The 13,308-nt window shown below is 39.1% G+C and overlaps 1 protein-coding gene across 1 annotated transcript in view; it reads left to right on the top strand.

Moving 5' to 3' along the window:
* The window catches only part of LOC126249484 (dynein axonemal heavy chain 7-like), a 1,193,512-nt gene that overhangs the window by 1,088,225 nt on the left and 91,979 nt on the right, over window positions 1-13,308 (top strand). The gene's annotated exons all lie outside the window — the stretch shown is intronic.

Genomic DNA, 13,308 nt, shown 5'->3' with positions numbered 1-13,308 from the left:
AAACCAACAAACACTTTTCTATTTTTTTATGACCAAGAGACAACACATTAACACAACCCAATTTCAATTTCAGTAGATTTTCAAAACTGCCTCCATTGACATGTAAACAAAGGTTACACCGTTGGATCACATTTTGTCCGAGACGGGCAAAAACTGCAGGAGTACCCTGAATTGTTCCTGCTGCTGCTACTAACCGGGCAACCAGATCCTCTTCTGAGGCAACTGGAGTTGCGTAAACAAGGTTGCACATCTCTCCCACACAAAAAAGTCCAGAGGGGAGATATCTGGGGATCGAGCAGGCCATGGTACAGGACCACCTCTGCCAGTCCACGTTTCTGGGAACCGTCGGTCCAGGAATCACTGCACACAACGACTGAAATGTGTCAGCGCCACGTCATGTTGGAACCACATGCGTTGTCTTGTAGGGAGCGGGATGTCTTCCAGCAATTCTGGCAATGCTCTGGCGAGTGCCTACCATTTAATGGCCTAGGTAGCAGATACGGCCCAATTAAACAGTCCCCAGCAACACCGACCCACACATTAACGAAGAACCACAATTGATGAGCGCTAGTAATTATGGCATGTGGGTTATCCTCACTCCAAACATGCGAATTGTGCATGTTGAAGACTATCACGCACGAACGTTGCTTCATCGGCAAACAACAAAGAGGATGGAAATGTAGGATGCATTTCACACTCTTCCAGGTACCACTGTGAAAACTATGCTCTGGGTTGGATAATCAACTGGTTCCAGGTTGTGGACACGCTGTAAGTGAAATGGACGTAACAATTGCTCTTGAAGGACTGTTCTTACATTCGTCTGATTCGTCCCCATGTTACATGCAATTGCACGAGTGCTGATTGAAGGATCCCGCTCCACATGCTGCAAGACAGCATCCTCAAATTGCAGCGTTCCTACCATGTGACGGTGTCTGTATCCAGGTAATCTGCTAAATGACGACCCGGTCTCACTCAGACATTGGTACACAGCAGCAAAGGTCGCATGGTGCAGGATACGGTGATTAGGATATTGTTGTTGATAAACCCGCTGTGCAGCTCGTCCGTTGTGGTGCGCTACATAGTACGCACCAACCATATCAGTGTACTCACTCCAGATGTATCGCTCCATTAGTAAACACAGACAATGCACTACTACACTGGTGGACAGCAGTTGCCTACAACTGAAGAGCGCAATACGCTCTCTAACAATTGAAGATCGTAATACGGCCTCTAACAACTGACGAGCGTAATATGGCCTCCACCGGTTTAAATAATGCTCATAGGAAAAAGTGCCATTAGGGAAAAATATTTGTTTTGATGTCCCCTACAACCTCCCAGAGTTTGTCGGTTTAAATACTTTTCACTCTGTAAAAACTATATCATTTCTCCATTTAATTTATTCATTTTTAACACAATCTTTTGTTGTCTTACCATATGTAATGTTCATGTCTGATTGTGTTTTATGTTTATAATTTTTCTCATGAACTTTGCCTTGTTTTTCATTATAGTACAAGAGTATTCTAATACAGTATTATTGATACGAGGGCCGTTCAGAAAGTAACCTCCGGTTGATTTAAAAAAATACACCAAGTTAAATAAAAATATTTTAATATATACATCTTACAACTACATCTTTGCACTATTTTTCTACATAGTCTCCATAGCGATTGAGGCACTTATCGTATCTCTTCACAAGCTTTGAAATTCCTTCTGCATAAAAATCACCCGCTTGTGCCTGGAGCCAGCCTGTGACCGTATCTTTGAGCTCTTCGTCGTCATCAAACCGCTGTGACCCGAGCCATTTCTTCAAATGCATGAAGAGGTGATAATCACTTGGCGCCAGGTCTGGGCTGTAAGGTGGATGGTTGATAACGTCCCACTTGAAGGACTCAAGAAGGGCCGTTGTTCTGCGAGCAGAGTGAGGACGGGCGTTATCATGCAACGTTTTCTCGTCCACTTTTAAATAAACGTACCCATTCACAGACAACTCCTTCACTCATAACTCTTGGTCCATACACGGCACAAAGCTCACGATGAATAGCTGCTGCAGAATATCCTTTGCCTGTAAAAAAACCTTATGACAGCACACACTTCACATTTCAAACTGCCACAAAAACTAAACTAGAGCAGGTACGATGTTCACTCGACCACGGCTTGATGCCGACTGACCTGTTGAGTGCGTGAACACACAGATGGCGCCGCTACTCCCCCCACAACCCGCACTGTGACCAATTGGAGGTTACTTTCTGAACCGCCCTCGTAAATGTCTTGAAAGTATCCTAAAATTTACTACAGACCTCCATCTTCTCCACCTCAAAAGTAAATAAATAGATAAATAAAACACATCTGTGGATCATCTGAGTTATGCAGAAATAATTCAAATTCTTCATTTTCTCAAGTGGCTTATGGAAGACCCTTAATAAGATTTCTGAAGAATATTTTGTTAACAGGCACAGTCATTTGTGGGATTCAAAACAATGCCCACTGAATGTTTCTTTCACTTTTTAGATAAAAAGTTGATATTAGATGTTTTGGTGAGGCTTTGTCATAAAACAGTGAACAGGTTGTAACATAATATGTATCAAGTAGAAGGCCCAGCCAGCTATGTTTAGATCTTAAATTCTTGAGGGCATGAAAGTATTGTTTGGCAGTGGTGGTGATGGTCCAGCCACCCAGCTTGAGCAGCATTGGGGAATTCCTAACCAAATGGTGGTTAGGGAGTTGATATAAATGACTGGTCAGTGCAGATACAAGGAGGGCAATTCCATGCTCATTACGGGACCAGTGGCAGACAGGATGCTTGGCTAACAATAAGAACTGAGACAACTGTTACTTCCAAAAATGAAGGAATATCCAAATACTAAAGACTAATTAGTAATTCACCTGCTCATCATAAAACTAATCTGAGTACAGCAAAATCACTAGGCAGCCATAATGCTTCTATTTTAATACTAATACCTGTGATATCTCCGATAATATTTAAGTTAGCTTTTGAATGGAAGCAGATCAAGTGAGAATCAGATAAAGTTTAACCACAAGTAAGCATTACATGTGATCTCTTCAGATATCATATCATACCATAGCATTGCACTCTAGCTATTGGTTGTGAATGCTACACAGCCAGAATCATTAAAGTATTAGTTATAACAGATTTAGTGCAGATCACTGACAGATCATCATGCCCTCCACATGAACACAGTGAACTCAGCATGATACTTTCGTCATCAATCATCCGTGCATTTCTTTAATACAATACTATGTGGAAGTACATTATTAATTATTTATATGAAATTATTGCATGAAATATGTGTTGTCTGGTACCATTCAAACCAGAAAGAACTGAACATCATATAATGTAAACAGTTTTATTGTAACAGTATAAGGTAAAATTGGATGATTCATTTTATTAAGCATTATATTTTATGATGCATTCAATTTTATTGAAACTTAGATTTAAGAAATGCTGTAAGTTGGAATGGAGGCAGACTGTAGCCTCTATTGGCATGGTCCTGTACGCTGTCAACTGTCTTATTGGTACTGAGTGGCACTGGTGGGGTGTCTGGAGGCCAGCTGGGAACCAGAGGACCATGTGAGAGAGGAAGTTCATGTTATACTGGTAAAGATGCAGTTACATTTGGGGAGTTGTAAGAACAGTTTTCAAGTGTTGGTTTAACATAGTTGACATGCAGTTGCTTTAGATACTATAACAATTGTTGGGACTCTGGAAGTAATCATGTGATGTGGCTTCTAGCCAAAATTCTGTAGTTGAGATATGCTGTTGAGTTGAGCTCTATGGACAGTTAGTATTGGAGAATCTGATATATTTTCTGATTAATATACTATACCTAGCTTTACTGAGAGATTTATTGTATTATTAATTATTTAAATAATTTACACAGGACCACCACATCCATTTATTTCAAAGAGTTTCTGAGTGATTAAACCATGCATTTTAGTTAAAATCTTCTTGGTCAACTACATCATTTAATTGTGACATCACCTGATATCATTTATTTTATTTAATGCAATGAGATGCACTATATGTTATTCATTATTCAGAATGACTAGCGAATGTCAGGTAAATTAGGTTGTAAGGTCACTGACAGCTGAGGTATATTATACAGTTAAGCAACTGGAGGGTATTAAAGCCAATGTATCTGGATCAACCTCTATGACAATAGTGAGCCAAATATGTAATCTGAGCCACATGTTTCCCAATACCAGTCTTTATTATATTATTTCATGTTAAGTCATAAATGGTTTGTCTCATCTGGGATAGTTAAATGTGATCTTAACTTTTCTCATTCATTCCACTCTTTTCACTGGTATGTTGCAAGGTGTATTCTCATTGTAGAATGTGATCCCATGAAGCCACAAATTCAATCAATTCTCTTAAATTCGTTCAACATTTTTAGCGAAGTATGCTCCAGCACAGCAATTTGTACCCACTATCCTAACTTCAGCAAATGCAGTTATGATAGTTTGGTCACTTATAGCATAGAAAATGCTCCATATTCTTTTGTTTATATACTTTATGGATTTTGTTGGTGGAGTTTTGTAAATAATGATTCAGATAATGACAGATAATTGGTTCTAGATTAAATTGTTAGAACCACATGAGAATGACTATCAGTTCTAAGGTGTCAGGACTAAAGCTGTCAAAAAGCATCATGTGAGAGGACTCCAAATGCTGGGGCTTCAGTATTAAAAATACTCTTAGCATGAAGACATTGTTTCATGGCATTTGATACCTAGAGAACATTGGATATTCCATTAGTTGTTGCTGTGCTCTTTAATCATTCGCCAATCAAAATAGCAAATATATTTTTTTTTATTTGTGACTATTGCTGAGTGTATGGACAAAAATTAATTTTTAATAAAATTTCTTAATTAATAGAAAAAGAGAGTGTGATTGTGAATGTAGAAGGCTCACTAGACAGCAACTGAAATCTCTCAAAGCACTGATTCATACTCAAACCTCTTCTCTTTAGGTAAGATAAACCTGTCTTCAACACAAAGTTTGATTTGAACAGGATATTGCTTTACTAGGTGTAGTAATTTGGATGTGATATACCTTTGAACAAACATTATTGTTAAGGGATGTAAAGTATGATGTGAACTGCAAGCCCTGGTGAAACTTGACATTTTTCATGTGTACAAATAATTTGCAGAGGAAAAAGAAATGATAAGTGGCAGAGAAAAATCCTATCACTGACTGAAATCTCTGTGTACCTTGTTTGACGAACACACATAAGCACACACACACACACACACACACACACACACACACACATACACACATACACATACACACACACACACACACACACACACACACACACACACACACACACACACACACACACACCTAGCCACTAAACAACTTCTTTTAAAATAATAGCAGATCATCAGATGGATATGTTCATATTCTTTGGTTTACATTTACTGAATAATGCATGGAACTTGGCAATGGAGGCACTTTGTCCACATATACACTGAATAGCCAAAGAAACTAGTACACCTGCCTAATATCATGTAGGGCCCCCGCAAGCACGCAGAAGTGCCGCAACATGACATGGCATGGACTCAACTAATGTCTGAAGTAGTGCTGTAGGGAATTGACACCATGAATCCTGCAGGGCTGCCCATAAATCCAGAAGATTACGAGGGAGTGGATATCTCTTCTGAACAGCAATTTGTAAGGCATTCCAGATATCCTCAATAACATTCATGTCTGGAGAGTTTGATGGGCAGTGGAATAGTGTTCCTGGAGACACTCTGTAGCAATTCTGGATGTGAGGGGTGCCGCATTGTCCTGCTGGAATTGTTCAAGTCCATCACATTGCACAATGGATATGAATAGATGAAGGTGATCAGACAGGATGCTTACGTACATGTCACCTGTCAAAGTCATATCTAGACTTATCAGGGGTCCCATAACACTCCAACCACACATGCCTCACACCATTGCAGAGCCTTGACAAGCTTGAACAGTCCCCTGCTGACATGCAGGGTCCATGGATTCCTGAGGTTGTCTCCATACTCGTACACATCCATCTGCTCGATACAATTTGAAATGAGACTCATTTGACCAGGCAACATGTTTCCAGTCATCAACAGTCCAGTGTTGGTTTGATGGGTTTAGGCAAGGCATAAAGCTTTGTGTTGTGCAGTCAGCAAGAGTACTCGAGTGGACCTTCAGCTCCAAAAGCCTATATGAATGATGTTTCATTGAATGGTTCACACTCTGACACTTGTTGAAGGCCCAACATTGAAATCTTCATCAATTTGCAGAATGGTTGGACTTCTGTCATATTGAATGGTTCTCTTCAGTCATCATTGGTCCCACTCTCGCAGGATCAATTTCTGGCTGCAGCAATGTTGGAGATTTGATGTTTAACTGGATTCCTGATATTCACAATACATTCATGAAATGGTTGCACCAGAAAAATCCCCACTTTATCACTACGTAGGAGATGCTGTGACCCACCACTCATTCGCTGATGATAACACTATGTTCAAACTCACTTACACCTTGATAACCTGCCATTGAAGCAGCAGTAACTGATCTAATAACTGTACCAGACATTTGCTGTCTTATATAGGCACTGCCAATTGCAGTGACGTATTGTGCCTGTTAACATATCTCTGTATTTGAATATGCATGCCTATACCAGTTTCTTTAGTGCTGCAGTGTAGTAAATGCATATTTTTAAAATTTTTAACAATAGACTATACAGACTGCAGCTCTATGAATCTATTTAGGAAATCATACTCTCAATCATAATCCAGTCACTCTCTGAGCTTTCACAGTGCACCTTATGTTGGTGCACATAGCTATTCACATTCTACCACCAATTCTAAAAATTTTGCAACTTACTGCATGATTTGCTCATGAGAATGAAGTTTTTTGTGACTGCATTTGTATAAAACTTTCTTGAACTTCTTGCTGCTTTGATTCTTGATAAAACCCAGTTGCTACTGATAAAGCCAATGGTGGCAATCAGTGACAGATTGAGGTATTACCCAGAATCTCATCACCAGAGAAGCAGGTTGTGTATTCAACTTTTCCTGTGTTTCACTAGTAATCTACCTCTTAAATTCCATGCATCTTTTCAATTTAAGAGGTTTAATTTCATGCTTTGTAAGTGCAAATCATTCAGGCTGTAGCTCTGTAGTTGCTCATTTGTTCTTTTTTGTAGACAAGCATCCATTTGTTTAGTAAGCCAGTCAGTCAGGCCCTCAGCTGTCACCTGTTGATATCTCCATTGCATCAAGTTACATATTTAGCTTTTCCTGTGTTTTTCTAGCAGAATATTTGTTAAATTCCATGTGTTTTTTCTACTGAATCAGTTTAATCTCGTGTTTTTATCTGTATTTGTACATTCAGGCAGCCTATAGGAAAGTACTAATTTCTTCTGAACAGCCAGCTACATAGCTCATTAAGGCATCAGCATCCATTGGTGACACACCAGGAAAGTAGCAGGTTGCATATTTAGCTTTCTGTCTGTCTTCTTAAGTTAGCCTTCCTACCATGGGTAGGATGTCTGCATGCTGTGTGCAGATGCAGGAGGAGTTGGCCACAGTTTGCTAACTGCTGAATGCACATTTGGCTATCGTCAGCAACCTTCAGGCTGCTGCACCAGATAATATTGATACCAGTGAATCTGGTCCATCACATGGGCTCTGCTGCAAAGACACTTCCTAGTGTACCCAGTGCAGTGGATCTGCCCTCACAGCAGGGTGAGTGGCTGATGGTAACATGTTAGTGTTGCCCGAGGCAGAGGGCTAAGATGGAGACTGGCCACCTGGTCTCACTTATATGTCCTGCAAGTGAAGAAATGGCTGTTCCTTCAGCAACACCCAATCAGGCATACATTGGTAGAGATTTTCTGGTTATTGGGAGCTCCAACATCAGGTGCATGATGGAGCCCCTTGGAGAGATAGCATTCAAGGATGGAAAGAAAGCCACTTTGCACTTGATATGTCTGAAAGGGGTCCTTGTGTGTGATGTGGAAGAGGCCTGCAAGGTGTAGTCTTCTGCATGTTGTGGTTCACATTAGCTTCACTTATGCCAGTCACATTGATTCTGGGGCCCTCCTCAGTTCATACAGGCAGCTGGTGAAGTCGATGAATGCAAGTGCAGCTAGCTGTTTGTAGCATTATTTCCTGATCTTATCAGGTGTTTGGTTTTGAGCCAAGTGGATGGTCTCAATGAAAGGCTTCATTGACTCTGGTGACAGTCTTGGCTGCAGATTTCTGGAAATGTGTTATTGGGTGAGGAATTGTAGGACCCCTTTGATAGGTCAGGGGAACACTACACAAAGGAATCAGCTACTTGGGTAGCAGAGTACTTCTAGAGTGAACAGAGATTTGTTATGCTAGGCAGTAGTTTGAGGTAATCTGATGAATACCTACCAGTTGATATGCAAATAATGAAGTCGACTGCATTCAGGGTAAAGACACTTTGACTGTCAAAATTTTATCAATCAATCAATTCCTTTTATTTGTCTGAAGACAACATTGCTGTTGCATAAGACATTGTCAAGTACAAGTTATTTCTTTGTGGGCAACAGAATACAATGATATATATTAAACTTAAATAAATTTCAATTTCCACTTTTTTATTATCCACTTTATAATATGCATAATTTAGTTCACATTACAGTTAAATCATTTAAAGTATTACATAAAAATTCCTGAACATTATAGAAAGCCTTTCTTTTTAGCCATGATTCCATCACCATTTTAAATTTATTGTGTGGTAGTTCCTTATTACTTTGTGGTATTTTGTTCAGAAACACCTTTCCAATGTGTGTAAAATTGTTTTTTGTCTTGGATAGTCTAGTCCAGGGGACATTTATCAAGTTTCTGTTCCTGGTTTCATAAGTATGGGCATTAGCCCTAGTTTCATATATAAGAGCATTCTCTTTGGTGTAGAAAAGAACTCGCAGTATGTACAAGCTGGGAACAGTAAGTATTTTGTATTCTGTAAAGTATTCTTTGCAGGAAGTTGTGTTTTGTAGACCAAAAATGCACCTTACTAGTTTCTTCTGCCGCAGGAAGACATTCTTAGCCCCAGCAGAGTTCCCCCAGCGTATTATCCCACAGTTCAAATGTGTGTGAAAAATGCATAATAGACCATAAGGAGGATGTCTTGATTGACACAGCTTTTTAATTTTCTTATCAGGTACACTATTCTTGATACCTTATTACAAACTTTTTCTGTCTGGGTATTCCAACATAACTTACTGTCAAGAGGATGCCTAACAATTTCACTGACTTTTCCTTGATTTTGTGCAGGTCAGTATCAAGCTTCCTAAGGGAGAAAAGTATGTGTTCTGTTTTATCATCATTTAGCTTTAATCTGTTGTCCCTGAACCACACTCTAGCCTCTTCCATCATTAGTTCATTCATTTGTATCACAGCCTTTTCATCTCTATGAGATGTCATGAAAGTGATGTCATCTGCATAAATCACTGCTTTACAGGGCACCATAATTGTCAAGTCATTTACATATATAACAAGCAGGAAGGATCCCCGCACAGAACCTTGTGGGACCGCATACACAACATTTTGAAAATCAGATTTTTTGTTTGGATTTATGACCACCATCTGTTTTCTGTTAGATAAATATGATCTCAAAAATGCCAGTTCATTGCCTTTTATTCCATAATGTTCTATTTTGTTTATTAAAATATTATGTGAAACAGTGCCTAAGACCTTGCTAAGATCCAACAAGGTGGCATAGGTATGTTGTCTATCTTCAAAGCCATGTAGAGCAGACCACACAACATTTTGAGTGGACTTAACTGTAGACAGCCCATTTTGAAACCCATACTGAGCCTTGTTTAAGAGGTTATTACTTTCAAAAAATCATTCAGTTGGTTTTTTTACTACAGCTTCAATAATTTTTTATGTTATTGGGACTATTGCAATAGGCCTATAGTTTTTGGGTGTGTTGCTGTCTCCATTTTTATGCACAGGCAATCTGGCTGTTAACTTCAAGCTGTCTGGAAATACTCATTTTGTGAACATAAGATTTATAAGGAAACTCTTAAGGTGACAGATTGTATTTACAATATTTTTAAGGATAAAATTGGACAGACCATAGACATCCCCTGTTCTAGAGTTGCTCATATGGGAGACAACATCTATTATTTCCTTAGGGTCAACAGTTTTCCACTGAAAAGTTACTAAACCAGAGTTAGATCATTCTTTCCATAAAATGGGTTGTCTATCTGCATTTCTGTGATTATTACTTGCCTTAACTTCATCTGTCATAGAAAATTTTCCAACATTTATGAAGTAATTCTTAAGCTCTCTGCACTTATGGGAATGGGTAATTTTTCTGTGGTAGTCCTAGTTTCAGCTTTAATTACACTCCATGCTGCTTTGCATTTATTGCTGGAATTAAAATTCTAGGTGCTCAGTCCAGAACTGCATGACTGCTACGGTCGCAGGTTCGAATCCTGCCTCGGGCATGGATGTGTGTGATGTCCTTAGGTTAGTTAGGTTTAAGTAGTTCTACGTTCTAGGGGACTGATGACCACAGATGTTAAATCCCATAGTGCTCAGAGCCATTTGAACCATATTTTTTGGAATTAAAAGTGTAATCACCATTGGCCTTTTTTTAGCTTCAGCAATCTCCATCCTGTATATCTTTTTTAGTTTATCATAAGCATATAGTAAGACCCTTAATTTATGGAGATACGGTGTACACCAGTTGCTGGAACTTCTGTTCTGCTTCTTGGTATGTAACCAATTTGGTTTTGTTTTGAGTGGGCAGCTCTCATTAAAGATATTTACAACTGTATGTTTGAAGCAATGAAATGTTCCAGTAAATGAGTCAGTTTGAATTGCAGTGACATTCCAGTCTACACACATAATCCTATGTGTCATATTTATTATGTTTGTATGATTTAGCTGTCTCACTGCCCTAGGTTCTATTGTTTGCTCTTGACCTTCGCCAAGCTCAGTTAATTTTAGAAATATGCCATCATGGTCAGACAGCATAGGTTTCACAACATCCAAGACAACATTATTTCTGCAGACATTTGAGATAACATTATCTAGGCATGCATTTTGTCTTGTGGGTATACTGTTGAGACAGAAGAAATTATATGATTTCAATGTATCTAACAGGAGGCTAGTTTGAGAGTTATGCACATTCACATCTATATTAATATCTCCAAAGATAAGAATTTTATATGTCTTATATCTGAGTATAAACAATAACAATTTTTCTATATGGTCCACTGTAACTTTTGAGTCAGTACTGGGAGTGCAGTATATGGAAATCACAATAACCAGGCATTCTTGGAACTTAACGGCAGCAGTTTCAAATTCTCCTTCTTGAGTTAAATGCTTAATATCTATTATACTGAATTTAAGTTTTACACAATCTCTTACAAGTATAGCTACACCTCCTTTCCTCATAATGGATCTAAAATAAACAGATGCTATTTTGTAGCCATCGGGAATATACAACTGGCTTTCATTTTTTGTGAGCCAGTGCTCATTAAGACACTGAACATAACAATGTAACTCTTCTAAAATTAGTACTAATTCAGGCAAGTTGTTTCGTATTGATTGTATATTAATGTGAAAGAAACAAAGGTGTTTAGTATTCAGCTCTGGTAAACCTAAATCAGATTCTGCATTATTTAGTAAGTACTCAAGATGTTCCCTTTCACAATTATCTTGGTCAATTTTGGGATATTTTGCTTCACATCTCAAGGTACAAGCTGCATTTTGTAAGTTAGGTAGATGCTCATCTACAAATTGGATGGTCCCTTTTGGGCCCTTTACAAGTTTCCCTGATCTGGCCAGCTGAGTGCTATTGTGCCTACAGAGTTTGCCTCTGATTTAGAGCTTAGCAAGTTTATAAGCTCATTCGTAAATTTCTGTTTACTCATTCTGTTCATATGCAAACCATGAGTGGTAAATATGTCTCTGTCATAATTGCTAATATCTGGCACACTGACATTATTGTACTTCTTACAAATACTAAACAATCTGGAATTAACTTTTCTGATCTCCATCTTTACGCATGACCAGTCAGGGAGATCATATTGTTTTGGAAACTTGCTACTATTATTTTGGATTTTCCTAACTGTTGCAGTTTTATACCTAGCTTAGTTAGCATGTTAAATGATTCATTGCAGTAAATGTCATTTGAACCAGCAATAATAACAACAATATCGTTTTTACATCCACATCTACATTTATACTCCGCAAGCCACCCAACGGTGTGTGGCGGAGAGCACTTTACGTGCCACTGTCATTACCTCACTTTTCTGTTCCAGTCGCGTATGGTTTGCGGGAAGAACAACTGTCTGAAAGCCTCCGTGCGCGCTCAAATCTCTCTAATTTTACATTCGTGATCTCCTCGGGAGGTATAAGTAGGGGGAAGCAATATATTCGATACCTCATCCAGAAACGCACCCTTTTGAAACCTGGTGAGCAAGCTACACCGCGATGCAGAGCGCTGCTCTTGCAGAGTCTGCCACTTGAGTTTGCTATACATCTCAGTAACGCTATCACGGTTACCAAATAACCCTGTGACAAAATGCGCCACTCTTCTTTGGATCTTCTCTATCTCCTCCGTCAACCCGATCTGGTACGGATCCCACACTGATGAGCAATACTCAAGTATAGGTCGAACGAGTGTTTTGTAAGCTACCTCCTTTGTTGATGGACTACATTTACTAAGGACTCTCCCAATGAATCTCAACCTGGTACCAGCCTTACCAACAATTAATTTTATATGATCATTCCACTTCAAATCGTTCCGCACGCATACTCCCAGATATTTTACAGAAGTAACTGCTACCAGTGTTTGTTCCGCTATCATATAATCATACAATAAAGGATCCTTCTTTCTATGTATTCGCAATACATTGCATTTGTGTCTATGTTAAGGGTCAGTTGCCACTCCCTGCACCAAGTGCCTATCCGCTGCAGATCTTCCTGCATTTCACTACAATTTTCTAATGCTGCAACTTCTCTGTATACTACAGCATCATCCGCGAAAAGCCGCATGGAACTTCTGACACTATCTACTAGGTCATTTATATATATTGTGAAAAGCAATGGTCCCATAACACTCCCCTGTGGCACACCAGAGGTTACTTTAACGTCTGTTGATGTCTCTCCATTGATAACAACATGCTGTGTTCTGTTTGATAAAAACTCTTCAATCCAGCCACACAGCTGATCTGATATTCCGTAGGCTCTTACTTTGTTTATCAGGTGACAGTGCGGAACTGTATCGAATGCCTTCCGGAAGCCAAGGAAAATAACATC

Source organism: Schistocerca nitens, chromosome 3 (assembly GCF_023898315.1).
Source record: "Schistocerca nitens isolate TAMUIC-IGC-003100 chromosome 3, iqSchNite1.1, whole genome shotgun sequence".
Classification (NCBI taxonomy): domain Eukaryota; kingdom Metazoa; phylum Arthropoda; class Insecta; order Orthoptera; family Acrididae; genus Schistocerca; species Schistocerca nitens.
Note: the sequence above shows the minus strand (reverse complement) of the source record. Positions and strands in the feature narration are given on the sequence as shown.